The 14,250-nt window shown below is 41.1% G+C and overlaps 1 protein-coding gene across 1 annotated transcript in view; it reads left to right on the top strand.

Moving 5' to 3' along the window:
• The first annotated feature begins 892 nt into the window (after nucleotides 1-892).
• Nucleotides 893-14,250, top strand: part of LOC119413374 (spectrin beta chain, non-erythrocytic 1) — a 193,832-nt gene continuing 180,474 nt past the window's right edge. The window contains exon 1 of the mRNA XM_037680425.1: nucleotides 893-1,005. The gene's annotated coding sequence lies outside the window, so the exon portion shown is untranslated. The remainder of the gene's footprint in view (nucleotides 1,006-14,250) is intronic.

Below are 14,250 nucleotides of genomic sequence, written 5' to 3'. Positions count from 1 at the left end.
CACTGGTGCAGTGTGTAGCTGTCAAATGACCTTTTTACAGTTACTAATGTGCATGCGTAAAATTGGGCACCCCACCCCAAATAGTTTGAGAGCGATGTGAGCGTGACGTGCACTGTTCCCAGCTGTCTGAACAACTGCAGAGCAGCTGAACAGAGTTATGAACGATGGTTAACAAACCAGAAGTAGACACAACACTGTTCAGATCCCAAAGCATTTCACAATACTCACTTTGAGCATGTGCATTAATAACTGTAACAAGGACAATGTCACAGGCACTAATGCACCCCTATATCATCAGCGATGTGTGCTCTTGATCCAGATGTTGCACTCTCTAACTGAAGTATACGAGGTCTTCTCTGACATAGACTTTGTCTGGAAGGGAGCCTGTTGTTCTAAAAGCTGTGTAATATTTTATACAACTAGATACAAATACTGCACATAGGTCAAGCTATAGTGTGGTAGTAGCTGGCAGTTACCCCCAACACATACGCCGAGCGCCAACAAATTATACAAGACCTTGTGTGCATAATGCTGTTTGTAAAATTTGACAGAATTGACTATAACTCGGACATTTCTCAGTTTAAGGTGAACTTTGTTTCAAACTCGGTCTTAAACACCGGCAGGAGAAAGAAAGACAGTCCTTCATGAGATGACCTTCATTTAGTTCAGATTTTACTGATGTCTGGCACGAGACATTATAAAAATACATCTAATATCATGGAAACAGCTTCACTGGTTCAAATCAACAAATTCGTTTCTCTGCGGTGAACCTGAATCCATCCAAGGTTCTGCCGGTGCGTCCCGGTGAATAAAGCGAGCGCTCCACGCGCTGCAGTCCAAGCCGAGCTGCGGGCAGGAGGAGGAGGAGGAGGAGGTGGGGACAGAAGAGGAGGAGGCTTGGTGAGAACTCTGAGCTGCTGGTTGTTTTCGCTCCGAGCTGCCTGCGGTCCGGCGGGTCGTCCTTCACTCCGAGCGGGACTTCAGAGCGCCTTCGTCGGCCTCCAGGTGAGCTCCGCCCCGCGGACAGGCCTCGGCCCCGCCAGCCTCCCTGCAGGGCTCGGTTCGGTGTGTTTGGGTTTCAGGAGCATCATGCGGTGTCTGTTCTGAGTTTATTGTTGCAGCATCCATGACGGAGCAAGCCGTGGCTGCTGGTTCTGGTGCACGAGAACTCGGACCCACAGGGCCTGGTTCTGGTCTCCATGGTTCTGGTCTCCATGGTTCTGGTCTCCATGGTTCTGGTCTCCATGGTTCTGCAGAACTTTGTTGTTAGTCTCCTCCCTGAACTGATGGATGTTTTTGTTTTGACCTGAGCTGCTGCTGCTGCTGCTGCTGCTGCTGCTGATGATGATGGTGGTGGTGGTGGTGATGAAGGCTGAGATGATGATGATGATGCAGGCGTGGTCGCCTGACTGACCTGAGAACAAAAACAGTAGAACAGTCTCCTCTGACACCCCCCCCCCCCCCCCCCCGACCTGCTTTCTGTCTCTATTTCACCCTGAAGCTCTGAATCCTGAAACCTACATGTTTCACTTCCTGCCAGCTGTGGAGGTCATAACGAATGCCAGGCGTTTTTTCCACTTCCGGTCAGTTTTCTGCCTGTTCAGGTGAAGTTAAATGTCCCTGCAGTGACTCTGCTGATTTTCAGAACCGAACCTGCAGCTTTGAGGCGTTCTCTTGTTCCAGACCGGGTTTGAGACCCTGTGGATTATGTAACCAGATCCAGGCTGAGCTTTTCTTTAATCTACCCCCATTTCTTCACAGATTGCCTCAGTCTCAGTTTTCTCTCTTCATCTTCCTCCTCTTCCTCAGGCCCACTTGTCAGACAGATGTGGACTTGTTGATGGGAGGTTTGAAGACGTCTCCTGAAGGTGTTGGCTTGTTCAGGCTGAAGCATCAAATCTGATTCTCAGACAAATGTAAATGTCCATAAAGTTCTGCTGTGAGTTTTTGCTGTTTGGATTTTATGAGCTGAACCCAAACAGAGGTCAAAGTTTGGAGACAATAACGCTGCTCTTTACCCTCAACGTCTTTTATGAACAAACCGTAAAATGTTTTGTCGTATAAAAAGCTTCTCTCTTGGCCTTTAATCTGTTTTCTGCTCACAAGCTGAACACAAGTGACCACATCTATAAAAACAGTGTTTGTTGATGAATCAAGTGAATTAAAGTTGAAATCAGTAGTTCTGCAGATCACAGATTTGACGGGTCGATGCGTTGGCCTGAGCAGACTCCATCCTGTTCTTCTTTAAGTTGCTGATCTTCAGTTATGTTGTCCATAAATGTTTTTTATTGGATTCAAACTTCACAGGTCATCACATTTAGTTTGTGTTTTCTATGAAATGATTAAAGATGAAAACAAACTGGACAATCATCTAAAGTTTAAATTCCCAGCTGCTACCCCGTTATCCTCCCACATGGCAGTAGCATCAAGCTAGCATGGACTTTTAACACAAGTGGGCAGCGTTTATTTTTTCATATGGGTCGTTTAGACTGTTAATGGTATCAGTCAGTCCCAGAATGAATTGAAACAAAACATGGACACGGTGTACGTCCTGCGTCTATCGTGAATAACGTCGCATCATCTGCAACATGCACAAGAAAAACCTTGTTGCCTTCAGTGGGGCGACCTGAAGCTAACATGTGCTGCATGTTTGCAAACTGTTGTCTTAAGAATATTCTTGCATTCTAACCTACAAAGCCCTCAACAACCTAGCTCCATCTTATAGTACAGATCTTATCAGTGTTTCCTCTACAATTATACAAGCGGGGCGCCCTACCCTGTTAACAGAATCAAGCATCCCGCCTACCAAACCAAACTGCCCCCCCCCCCCCGCCCACATGTCGGAATTGGCGTAACGCTAAGCTAGCGGTGCGCAATACAGACGCGCTAGCTAAAAAGCTAAAGGCCCTCACGCTGAACCTCCCTCCCCCTCACAGTCAAAAACTGCCGGTTCAAACAACGCGCCGCTCAGTTGTGTTTTTCTCCCCCCACACCCTGTCGACAAAAATCATGGATGACGTGAGCGCCCAGACACGTCACGTTATCTTGGGGAAACACTGCATATTTTTCCATATTTTACTAACAGAGCACTTCGCTCTCTCGTGGTCTCTAGAGTTTCCAAAATCATAACGGGAGGAAGATCTTTCAGTTATCAGGCTCCTCTCTTGCGGAACCAACTTCCAGTTTCTGTCCGTGAGGCTGACGCATTGTCCAGTTTGAAGACTGGGATTAAGACTTTCCTTTTTGATAAATCCTATAGTTAGGGTTGGCTTGTTATGCTGCTGTAGGCTTAGAGTACTGGAGGACAAATTGATCTCATTTCCTTAAATGAATTGTTAAAATTGAATAGTTTTCATTTGATACTATTTTTATCTTAACGTGATTCTTATTCTGCCATTGTGTATCTGTTCTTCTCAAACCCAGCCGGTCGAAGCAGATGGATGCTTGTCCTGAGTCTGGTTCTGCTAAATGTTTCTTCCTCATGAGGGAGTTTTTCCTTTCCACTGTCGCCTTCATGCTTGCTCAAGATGAGAGTTCTGTGATGGAGTTAAACTCAAAGCAGTCTGCTCCTCAGAGAAATAATGTTCAATTATTATTTTTATATTTGGATGTTTCTGTTCAGTGTCCTGAGACGACTCCTGTTGTGACTTGGCGCTACAGAAATTAAGTTCAGTTTTATTTCTATAGCGCCAAGTCACAACAGAAGTCGTCTCAGGACACTGAACAGAAACGTCCATATTTATAATAATTTAACACGATTTCAACGTAGCTGCCATGCTTGTTCAAAATGCAACAATACTGTCCAAGTATATTAAACTTGGAAAACTTAACACTTGGTAGAGTTCATAAAATAATGAAACATTTAGTCTTTTTTTTTTTTTGATGTGGCAAAGATGACGTTAGCATGCTTTGAAAGAATGAAACTCTCCACCTCTACGTCTCAAGCAAAGATTGTATTAGTGCTCGGAGAATGATGTGAATGACTCTCAGCTACTACCACTCTAATTTTCTTCTCACTATCTGTAACATTTAGCGTTGTAGTTAACTTTGTGATTAATTCATTCATTCATTCAATTTACCTTTATTCATACAGGTTAGATCCCATTGAGCCTCAGGGACTCATTTACAAGAGAGACCTGTTGCATACATGTACAACATACGGTTGCTAACGGTAGCTAGCTGAGGCCACCATGTTTTTAGGCTGTAAAGTTTGACCAAGACTTGGATTTTTAGTTGAGCTGCTCCATGAGTTCTGAGGTTTGTCGGAACATTTTGCATCATTTAAACACAGGAGTCCATGAGTTTCTGCTGCTTTTATTCAAAGCAAGTTTAATATGAGAACAGCTGATTCCTGTCAGACCTTTGAGGCTCGTCTCATTGTTCTTGTCTGAAACTGGAACCATTTTCCCTCCAGATGAAGCCATGTTTTTGCGCACATGTCCGCAGTGTACCTATAGAAGGCCTTTTGTGATGCTTTTGGGAGATGCTTGCTTGTATGGACAGAAAATGAAACCACAGGAACACAGAAAGTAAGGATGAGGTCTTTAAAGTGGAGAAGCTGAGCCTCAGCATCTTCAGGAAGTTCCCATCCGGATGCTTTGTGTTCGTCTCGTCACGGGGAGCTGTTTTGAGTTAAAAGCTTCGAAGCGTTTGGATCAGCAGATGTGGATGCTAGTCGATGATCCTGCAGGAAGTGAAACCTCAGATGTGATGGTGGTGGTGCCGGAGGAGAAATGTGAGCTGTAAATCCAGAGCTGTGCTGCAGCTGTCTTCAGTTTTAATCCTGAGCTAATATTAAACACCACAGCTCTTCTTCTGCTTTATGTTTCTGCATGGTAGGAGCTGAAGGAAGCCAGAGGGCGGGCAGAGTGGAGGTGTTCATGGAGGTCATGATCAGTCAGAACTTAATCTGGACTTTGATCCAGGACCTGAGGATTAAATGAAACATCTTTAAAACTTTGATTTCTCTTTTGAAGGCCAACCTGCGAGTCAAATTAAAGGTTCAAGTAGAGAAACGACTGAATAAAACTTCTCCTTCAACCATGTGCTTAAACAGCTGAAGGTCCATCTCCTTCAGCTGTTTAAAGAAGACCGTCTGCTGCCTCTGGTGTTGTGGAGGTGTAACTGCAGCGTGACTCACCTGTGCAGGTAAATCCTCATAGAGATGCAGTGAAGTCCTAAAGTTTCACATCCAGAGAATTGGTTTTGTTTTGCTTCACTCAGATTGGTTCTGATTTAACTCAAGTTTTTAAAGTTTAATTTCAATGTCTTTCCTCGTGTCTTTTTTTTTTTTTTTTTTTGCTGATTCTATTTGAGGATTTTTTTTTTCAGTTTTTATAATTTCTTTGTGTCTTTGAAGTCTATTTTTTCCCTTTTTCCACATGCATTTTTTGCTTTTTGTTCTTTTTTTAACTTTTTACTCCACGTTTCCTCTGTTTTTATTCATTTGTAACCTTTTTTAACCTCTTATTCCATTTTTACTCTAAACTCTTCTACAGATGCTTTTTTATCAACTCTTCTTCATTATTTTCCCATTTGACATCTCTGATTTTTCAGACTTTTTCATTCAGTTTTCTTTCCTGTTTTTTTTTAACACTTTTATTCTGTTATTGACATTATTTATTTTCTTAAGTTTAAATACATTTTTACACATTAGTCCTTCGTTTATCGCGGGGGATCCGTACCCTGAAGCCCCGCGATATGTGGAAAAAAACGCAAAGTAGGAACAGTACAGGCGTTTTAACTCCTTCCCACACTCTTGCAATATTCTAACTAATGTTTCTAAACGCTCTAAAAGAGCACAGAATGTCATGATTTCAGCTCCCTGCCTCGGCTGCTCTCAGCCACCTGCAAGCTCTCTCGGCCACGCCCACTTCTCCTCTCTGCACAGAGATCAGCTGATCAGCTGCAGGAGGAAGCTTATCCTGCAGCGTGGGCTTCACAAAGGTGCAGCAGGTGCTCAATAATTTAAAATAATTTATTTAAAATAAAGTTTCATGCCGGTCGTGCGGCTCATCCATCAATCAGCCAATTGTGTGTCTTGTCCACGCTTATTTTGAAAAAAAAACGCGATAGAGCGAGTTTGCAATAAACGAACCGCGAAGTAGCGAGGGACTGCTGTATTTCAGCGTTGTATCTCTTTCAAATTTTCTGTTTTTCCTTCTTCCGTTTGATCTCTCAGTGCTCAGATTTGACTCTTTTAGCCTGTTCTTCCTCTGGTTTATCTTCAGTCCTCTGTGTGTTCAGTCCATTTTGGTCTCGGTTTGTTTTATTCGTTCCTCTCAGCTCGTTCCACCTCTCTGGTAAACAGTCTCTGAGTTAATTAGTGAACAGCGCTGTTGACAGAGCGTGTCCCAGACGTCTGCTGATGGAGGAGGGGGAGATGACGGAGGTGCAGAGGTCCAGCTCCATCAGTAGGATGAGTAGGAGGATCTGCAGTCATGTGATCAGAAAACTCACGTGGTGATGCGTCTCGTACCAACACAGCTAGCAGACAGTCGTCTGGAGGCCGGAGATTTTAATCCAAACTTTAACTGCTGATTCATTCATTTAATTTTCATTAATGGAATAATCTTGTTTTATTCTGGATGAGCATTTTCAAACCATCCATTACAGAAGCATTAATGGAGGTTTTGGTCCTTTTTATTACATAAAAACATTTTTATAAAAATACTGATGTTTTTAAAACTGGATTTTTTTATGTTTCAGGAGAGTTTAGATGAAATATTAGATGAGGTTATTTATTTTGAGGTGTAGTGCAGCTGAGTTGGAGGCAGAATAAATGATGAAACCATAATATGATAATGTGTCCTTTCTCAGTGTGAAGGTGAGCAGTGCTTTCAGAAACGAGGCCAGTTAAAGTTTCTCTCACTTGTGTCCTGAAAATCCAGATTTTACTTTTCCCACTTGTCCCCTCATCCCTCCATCTCTTTACCTTTCTTCTCTTCATGTTTTCTTTTCAGACCTCATCAGTTGAACTCATTTTAGGTTATAACAAACTAAAAACCAGCATTAGATGTGAAACAGCTGAGTGAATTAATTTGTTACAATCACCTGAAACGGCTAACATAATTGTTAAAGCTAAAACAAGAAGAGTACTAGCTAAAATGTAAAGGAATCTAGCTAAAAGCTAGGAGGCCAAGCACTAGCTAAAATCTTAACTATTCAAAATGCTAGCAAACATAAAGCTAAAAGGTGCAAATGGCTAGCACATAGTTCAATGCATCAAACGGCTAGCTATAAGAAGCAAAAGGCTTGCATGAGTTAAACATAATAAAAGGCTAGCTATAAGAATCAGCATGATTTTATGCTAAGGGATAAAAGGAGCAAAAGACACAAATAAGTGAATATAGCCACATGGTGTATAAAGGCAGAAAAAGGCTTGCAAAAATAAAAGTAAAAGGTTAACTAATATAACAAAAGGGTAGCTAAATGTAAAAGTAGCAACACGTGTAGCTAAATGTAGTGAAAGCTAAAAGTAGCAGAAGATGATAAATGTAGGCCGTCAAACCAGCCACTAGCACAAAACGGTGTGCCAGTCCCAAGCTTGGGTAAATGTTGAGGGTTGTGTCAGGAAGGACATCCGACGTGAAACACTTCAGCCAAAACTGTAAAGCAAGTTCATCAAAGTGAAACCATACCAGATCGGTCGAGGCCCGGGTTAACAACGACCACCAGTACTGTTGACAAACAGGGTGACGGTGGAAATTGTGCTCCTACATTGTGTCATTAATGTCATTGTCTTAGCCGTAGCAGTGAGTTTGAAACAGGATGATGCCTGTATGGACTAGTTGAACAAGGAATCTGTCTCTAAAATAATTATTGAATCAAGTGTTTACATTTGTAGCTAAACGTTTAACAACCCATTTAAAATACACCAGAATGCAGGAAATGGTATCTACTTTATTCAGTTTTCTGGGGGGAGGACACCCAGACCCCCCACCAGTGTGTCCCCCTCACATTACAAATGCTTCTAATGCCCCTGACTCTGTCCAGGAAAATGGGGAGTGCGGTAAAGAGGTGAAGAAGAGAGTCCAGGCAGGATGAAGAAAAGTTTCAGAAGTGATTTGTGACAAAAGTGTGTCGCCAAAGGTCAAAGGAAAAGTTTACAAGACAGTGGTGAGACCAGCTATGTTGTATGGTCTGGAGACAGAGACATGGACAAAAAGACAGGAGAAAGATCAGGAAGTAGTGAACTGAAGATGTTTAGGTTCTCCTTAGGAGTGGCAAAGATGGATAAGATTAGGAATGAGATCATCAGAGGTACAGCACTGGTTGAACAACTGGGAGATAAAGTTAGAGAGACCAGACTGAGATGGTTTGAACATGTCCAGAGGAGGGACAGTGGGTATATTGGTAGAAGGATGTTAGAAATGCAGCTGTTTGGAAAAAGACAAAGAGGAGATATATGGATGCAGTTAGAGAGAACATGGAGGTAGTTGGAGTGAGGACAGAGGATGCAGAGGACAGAGTGAGATGGAGGAGGATGACTCGCTGTGGAGACTCCTGAAGAGAGGAAATAAAACAGAAGAAGAAGAAGAGCAGCAAGTCTGGGCAAGCAGATCACAAATATAACTGTTTTTGAAGGATTAAAGGGATCCAAATACATTTGTGGGATAAACTTTTGTAAATAAAGTGAAATAATTATATAATTTCTTTCATTTATTTTCCCCAATTTATATGTTTTTTTTAATATATATAAGTGCTGTGTGTTGTTTTCATTGTATGTTCCCATTCAATGGTGAATTTAGTTCTTTGCAAAGAACTAGGTGTGGTGGGTTAACTTCTGTTAACCCACCACACCTGGGGTACACCCAGGTGGAGCTGTGGACATCTATGTAAGCAGGGATTGGGTGTCGTGCTCAGGGACACCATGACGTGGGAGTGGTTGGGTATTGAACCTGGGACTTTCGGGTCCCAGGTCGGCTGCCCCGCCTCTGCCCTGCCTCCGCTCCGCCTCCGCCCTGCCTCCGCCCCATCTCGGCCCCATCTCGGCCCCATCTCGGCCCCGTCTCGGCCCCCCCAATTATGATTTTCTACTGCTGTCATCATTCTCTGTTTAAACAGTCCTCGAGGCTCAGTGAGACTAACCTTTATAAATAAAGGTTGAATGAATGAAATAAAATAATACAATGAATGCAGAAGTAGTTCAACGACAAAAAAAAAAAAAAAAACCATAGAAATAAACAGAAAAACAATAGCATTAAGCAACTAAAGCATGCATTTTAACATTGAAACCTCACTTTTTAAGGCTAATATTGAAGCAGTGAGCCAACAGAGGAGCTGAAACTGGATGCTGAGGCTCTGAGGATAAAAACAGGGAGGGGAGGTGACTGAGGGAGGGATTGACGGAGGTATGCAGGGGAGAGAAAGCAGCAAATGAGACTGAGGTGGTCCTGAGGGAGGAGGGAAATGGGGAGACGGGGGAGGACAGGGTGAGGGAAAGGAATGAAAAGGAGGAGGGTGAGTGTAGAGAAGAGCCAGAAAAAGTTTGAACTTTAAGGATCTGTCTTTCCTGATAAACTCTTCACACTAAAGTTCTGTTTTTGACATATTGTTTGTTTCTTTTTGGTAGTAAAAAAAAAAAAAACAAGTTAAAAATATTCATGCATCCGTTAAGTTTATTCTCTAAAGCCCAGTAGTAACTTGGACCTTAAAAAAACAAGTTATGAATTTATCCAAATTGTGTCCCTAACTAAGTAATCTAATCTAAGTTATAAACTGCAGGTTAAAACCTCTTCTGTTTTACTCCTTTCCTCTTTCACACACACACACACACGCACAGATTGAAGAAAACTTAATTGAAATCAAAGTCATAAGTATTAATACAAAACACAAAAACATTAACTTTTTAAAATGCTTTCACAAATAAAATGTTTAAACTATTTCCTATAATGTTTACAGGTAGGGCTTTTTGCAGAGTATTCCATTCAGTTCAATTCAGTTTATTTCTATAGCACCAAGTCCCAACAGAAGTCATCTCAGGGCACTGAACAGAAACACTGATACACATTATAAAAGCCAGGTAGTAAAAGTTCTCTATCTAAAGAAACAGCAGATTGCATTGCATCTTCACTTCATCTTAGTCTCCCATCATGTGCAAGCACAAAGAAGACAGTGGAAAGGAAAAACTCTCTTTTTTAACAGGAAGAAACCTCCACCAGGCTCAGGACGAGCAGCCATCTGCTTCAACTGGCTGGATTTGAGAGGACAGGAAGTAGAAACAGACAGAATGACGGGTCCAAATGTACTTTCGATAGGAGGAAAGACAAAAAAAAAGTTAAGATAGAAATAATTACAAATACAAACAGAGTAGAACAAGTAAAAACAGCAGCAGGAAGAGTATTTGTCCTCCATTAGTCCAAGCCTTTTTCATTTAATAGTTTCCTCTGATTTGGAAAAAGGCACGTTTGACCAAAATTACTTGAGGTATGAAATGACACAGAATATATTGGAGCAGCCATGATGGAAAAGTATAAGGAAAAATAGTGGGGAATCAAGAAACCAGTGACCCAAAATCTGGTGAGGCACTGGTTGCCATGGTGATTACCGCCTTTTTAGGAATGGCATGGCTTCACTTTTGACAGAAACAGACGAAAAGTAAGGCTTAAGCAGTGCCTTTGTGAAAACTGAGTTGTATCAAAAATATTCTCAAACTGTGAGTGACAGGGGGCTCTGATGGTCGCACGTGGATTTTTGTGTTTTATGAAAGTTCTTTAGGGAGTTGCGGCACGTCAAAAAGATCCTTCTCTTCAGGTTTTTAGGATAAAATTTAAAGCTCAGATACTACTAGACACTCTGAACTCTGGGAGACTTCAGAGAAAACTACAAGGCCTACAGCAGGGAGAGACACACTGGGTGAAAGAAGACAAACGTCCCTACGTGTTGATATATAAACTATTAAAGGTGAAAAATAACGTTTGGAACTGTTTGGGAAAGATTAGATGACTCAAAAAGTTAATCGCTCTAAGTTGAATGATTTGTAGCAAGGCCTCCTAAAGTAACAAAACTTGAACTGTAATTGTGTAAAATACCAAAATACCAGGTCAGACATGTAATGTTCAACTTTCACTTTAATTAATTCAACCTTTATTTATACAGGTTAGTCTCATTGAGCCTCGAAGACTTATTTACAAGAGACCTGTTTTAAACAAAAAATGATGACAACAGTAGGCGATCATAAAAAAGCATATAAATTGAAATATAAATAGAAGAAAATTATATTAAAAAACAAAACAACAGCTACATTATAAAGCAATGTTTGAAGCCACTTGGAGAGGTCAAGGTCAAGAGCTTCAGATCTTTTTGTAAGATATTCCAGGAAACGGGAGCAGAGTAGGAGAAGGCCCTTTTGCCAAGTTCAGTCTGCACTGAGGGAACACTGCAGGTAATAATGTCCTGAGAGCGCACGCTGTAGCTGCACTCACATAGTGACATATAGGAGATGTATGAAGGCAACAAACCAAGAAGTGATTTAAAGATTTATTAACCTTTATTTAACCAGGCAAATCCCACTGAGATCACAGATCTCTTTTGCAAGGGAGGCCTGGACTGGCAGCCTAACATGAAAATGTACCAGTGAGAGAATCTGTGTGAAGTTAATGATGACCAGTTAACCAGTGAATACAGGGCACGATGATGGGTACGGTAGTTACAGCCAGTTATGAATCTTAGTATACCATGATAGGCAGCATCCAACATCTGCAGGGTGCTTGTATGAGCGTTTGTGTAAATAATGTCACCGTAGTCAATGGAGGGAATGAAAGTAGCAGTTACAAGGCGTTTCCTAGCATTCAGAGTTGCACAAGATCTATTCTGAAAAAGAAACCCAGTTTGACTTTCAGTTTCTTTACCAAGTTTTTGACATGGGGCAAGAGAGATGCAAATCAACAAAATACCCAAGTATTTATAAGAATCTACAAACTCAATAGGAACACCATTCAAAGATAACATGGAAGGAAGGACTGCTGGGACCGACTTTTTGTTTGAAAACAACATCCCTTTGGTTTTGTCAGCATTTAACACAAGTTTGAGACAGAACAAATCTGACTGGATGATATCAACAGCAGATTGCAAAAGCTGGATAAACCTTAGCAACTGTTTTAGCTCTACAATAAACAACTGTGTCGTCGGCATAGAAATGTAAGAATGCATCAGGAATGATCTGACCTACATTACGTATGTAGTTCGTAAAGAAGGTGGGTCCTAAGACTGAACCTTGTTGCATACCATTGTTAATAAACAACTGGAAGAAGTACCATTATGTTGTACACATTGCCTCTGATCTTTAAACTCTTAAACTCTCTTTAAACTTTAACTTTAAACTCTGAATATTGTTTTTACTGTGAAATATGTCTGCGCTGCAGAGGGCGGTTTTCTTCATAGTTTTACTTAAATCTATGGGGAGTTTCTCAGTGTTTTTATGAACTCATTTGTTGTACAATGTAAAAATCAGAGCACACTATTCCTGGATGAGTCACATGTTTTGATGTATTTTTTTTAGCTTTTCTAAAGCTGAAAGTAGTGGCACTAAATTAGGACAGAAACGGATGATTAACTGACAAATAATAAGAGGCATTATAGACCGACACCACTTTAAAAAAAAACACATGAAATTTGCCTCAGCAACCCCATCTTGATACTTTTGTACACAGAAATAAAAGAACAAAAAAACTTCTTAGTATTTGTTTCCAGGAGGAGTGCGTGCGCAAGTTCTGACCCTCGGTGTCTGGCTTGTTTGTAGTTTGTTAGTTTTGATTTGTCTTTAAATGCAAGCAAAATTACTTTTCAATTGGTGTACAGGTCACAAGTAGAAAGTGTTGCTTCCTTTAATATTGTCTCATGGTATGGGATCTTTCTAGCCAGAGACAGGAACAAGTTGTACCGGGTGGTCAAACTAGTTAGTAAATTCATTGGTCATCAATAAATGAAACTTACAGACCTGTATAGTCAGGTTCTGAAAAAAAAAATGCAATCCAGGTTTACAATGACACAACTCATTGTCTGCAACCATTCTTCAAGTTGGTACCATCTGGTAGAAGACATGTGGTTCCTCTAGTAAAAAACAAATGGGTTCAAAAGTCATTTGTTCCCTCTGCTGTCACCATTCTTAATAGGGTTCTATTTAAACGTATCCTCACATGACAAACTGCTGAGAAGTTTTTATATGTTTAATGTATCATGTATTTTAGAATGTTTTTATTGGGTTAGCAAAGCTTTTTAAAAAAAAAGTTTTATGACATTTTTAACTTGTGTTTTTATGAGCTAGATGCCAAAGATAAATCTCCATTTCATGGAATGTTATGGACAATAAAGTTGTATTGAATCAAATTGAGTTTTTAAATGTTCTATCTCATGTCTTGTGTGTCTTGGCTCTAACTGGACTCTGTTGTTCAGAGTTTCTACTGAAAGACAAACTTAGGAGTAGGGATGGGTCCGATCCAGTATCTATATCGGGCTCCGATACCAGCATAATTTACGTATCGGATTTTCCGATCCAACCTGCCGATATTTCCGATCCATTAGGCAGGTTTGTGGTTGCGCTGCACGTTGGCTTCAAACTATGGAATGGATTTCCTGAACGGAGTCGTGCTTCATGAACCCAGAGTAATAAGACCCGCCTCACATTCAGGAAATCCATTTCATAGTTTGCAGCCAGCTACAATTTGAGGACTGAGTTAGCAGCACTGTGGCTAACAGCTAACCAACTTTTCATCTAAACATGTCCACTGTGTGGAAGTATTTTATACTAGAAACACCACAAAACAAGACAGTAATGCGCAATGTTTGCAGAGTCATAGCGCCACATTAAACCGGGGTAAAGTTAGTTTTACGTTGGACATTCGAGCTCCGGGGCTTCAGCGGTCTGTTATTTTCGTTCAGTCCGGCGAAGGCAGTCTGATTTCGGTCAGCCACGCTCAGTCTGACCCGCTCAGTCGTCCGTGTCGGAGGAGGGGGAGACTGAGCGCGGCTGATCGAGATCAGACTGCATGCTGCGAATTGAACAAGAAGAAGACATCGCTGAAGCCCCGGAGCTCAAATGGTTTCAGAGAAGTTGCTAGACTTCATCATAATTAATGACCAACCACTATCAGTTGTAGAAAACGAAGGATTTTGCAGCTTGATACTTGCAGCGAAGATATAGTTTACCCTCCAGGAGATGTTTATCAGTTCAACTGTAGACAATCATAAAAATAAAAATAAAAAACTATATGATTTGAAAATTACAATAAAATTATATATATATATATA

Source organism: Nematolebias whitei, chromosome 1, assembly GCF_014905685.2.
Source record: "Nematolebias whitei isolate Nwh7 chromosome 1, NemWhi1, whole genome shotgun sequence".
NCBI classification, from domain to species: domain Eukaryota; kingdom Metazoa; phylum Chordata; class Actinopteri; order Cyprinodontiformes; family Rivulidae; genus Nematolebias; species Nematolebias whitei.
The sequence above is the reverse complement of the archived record's forward strand: the minus strand, read 5'-3'. Positions and strand labels throughout refer to the sequence as shown.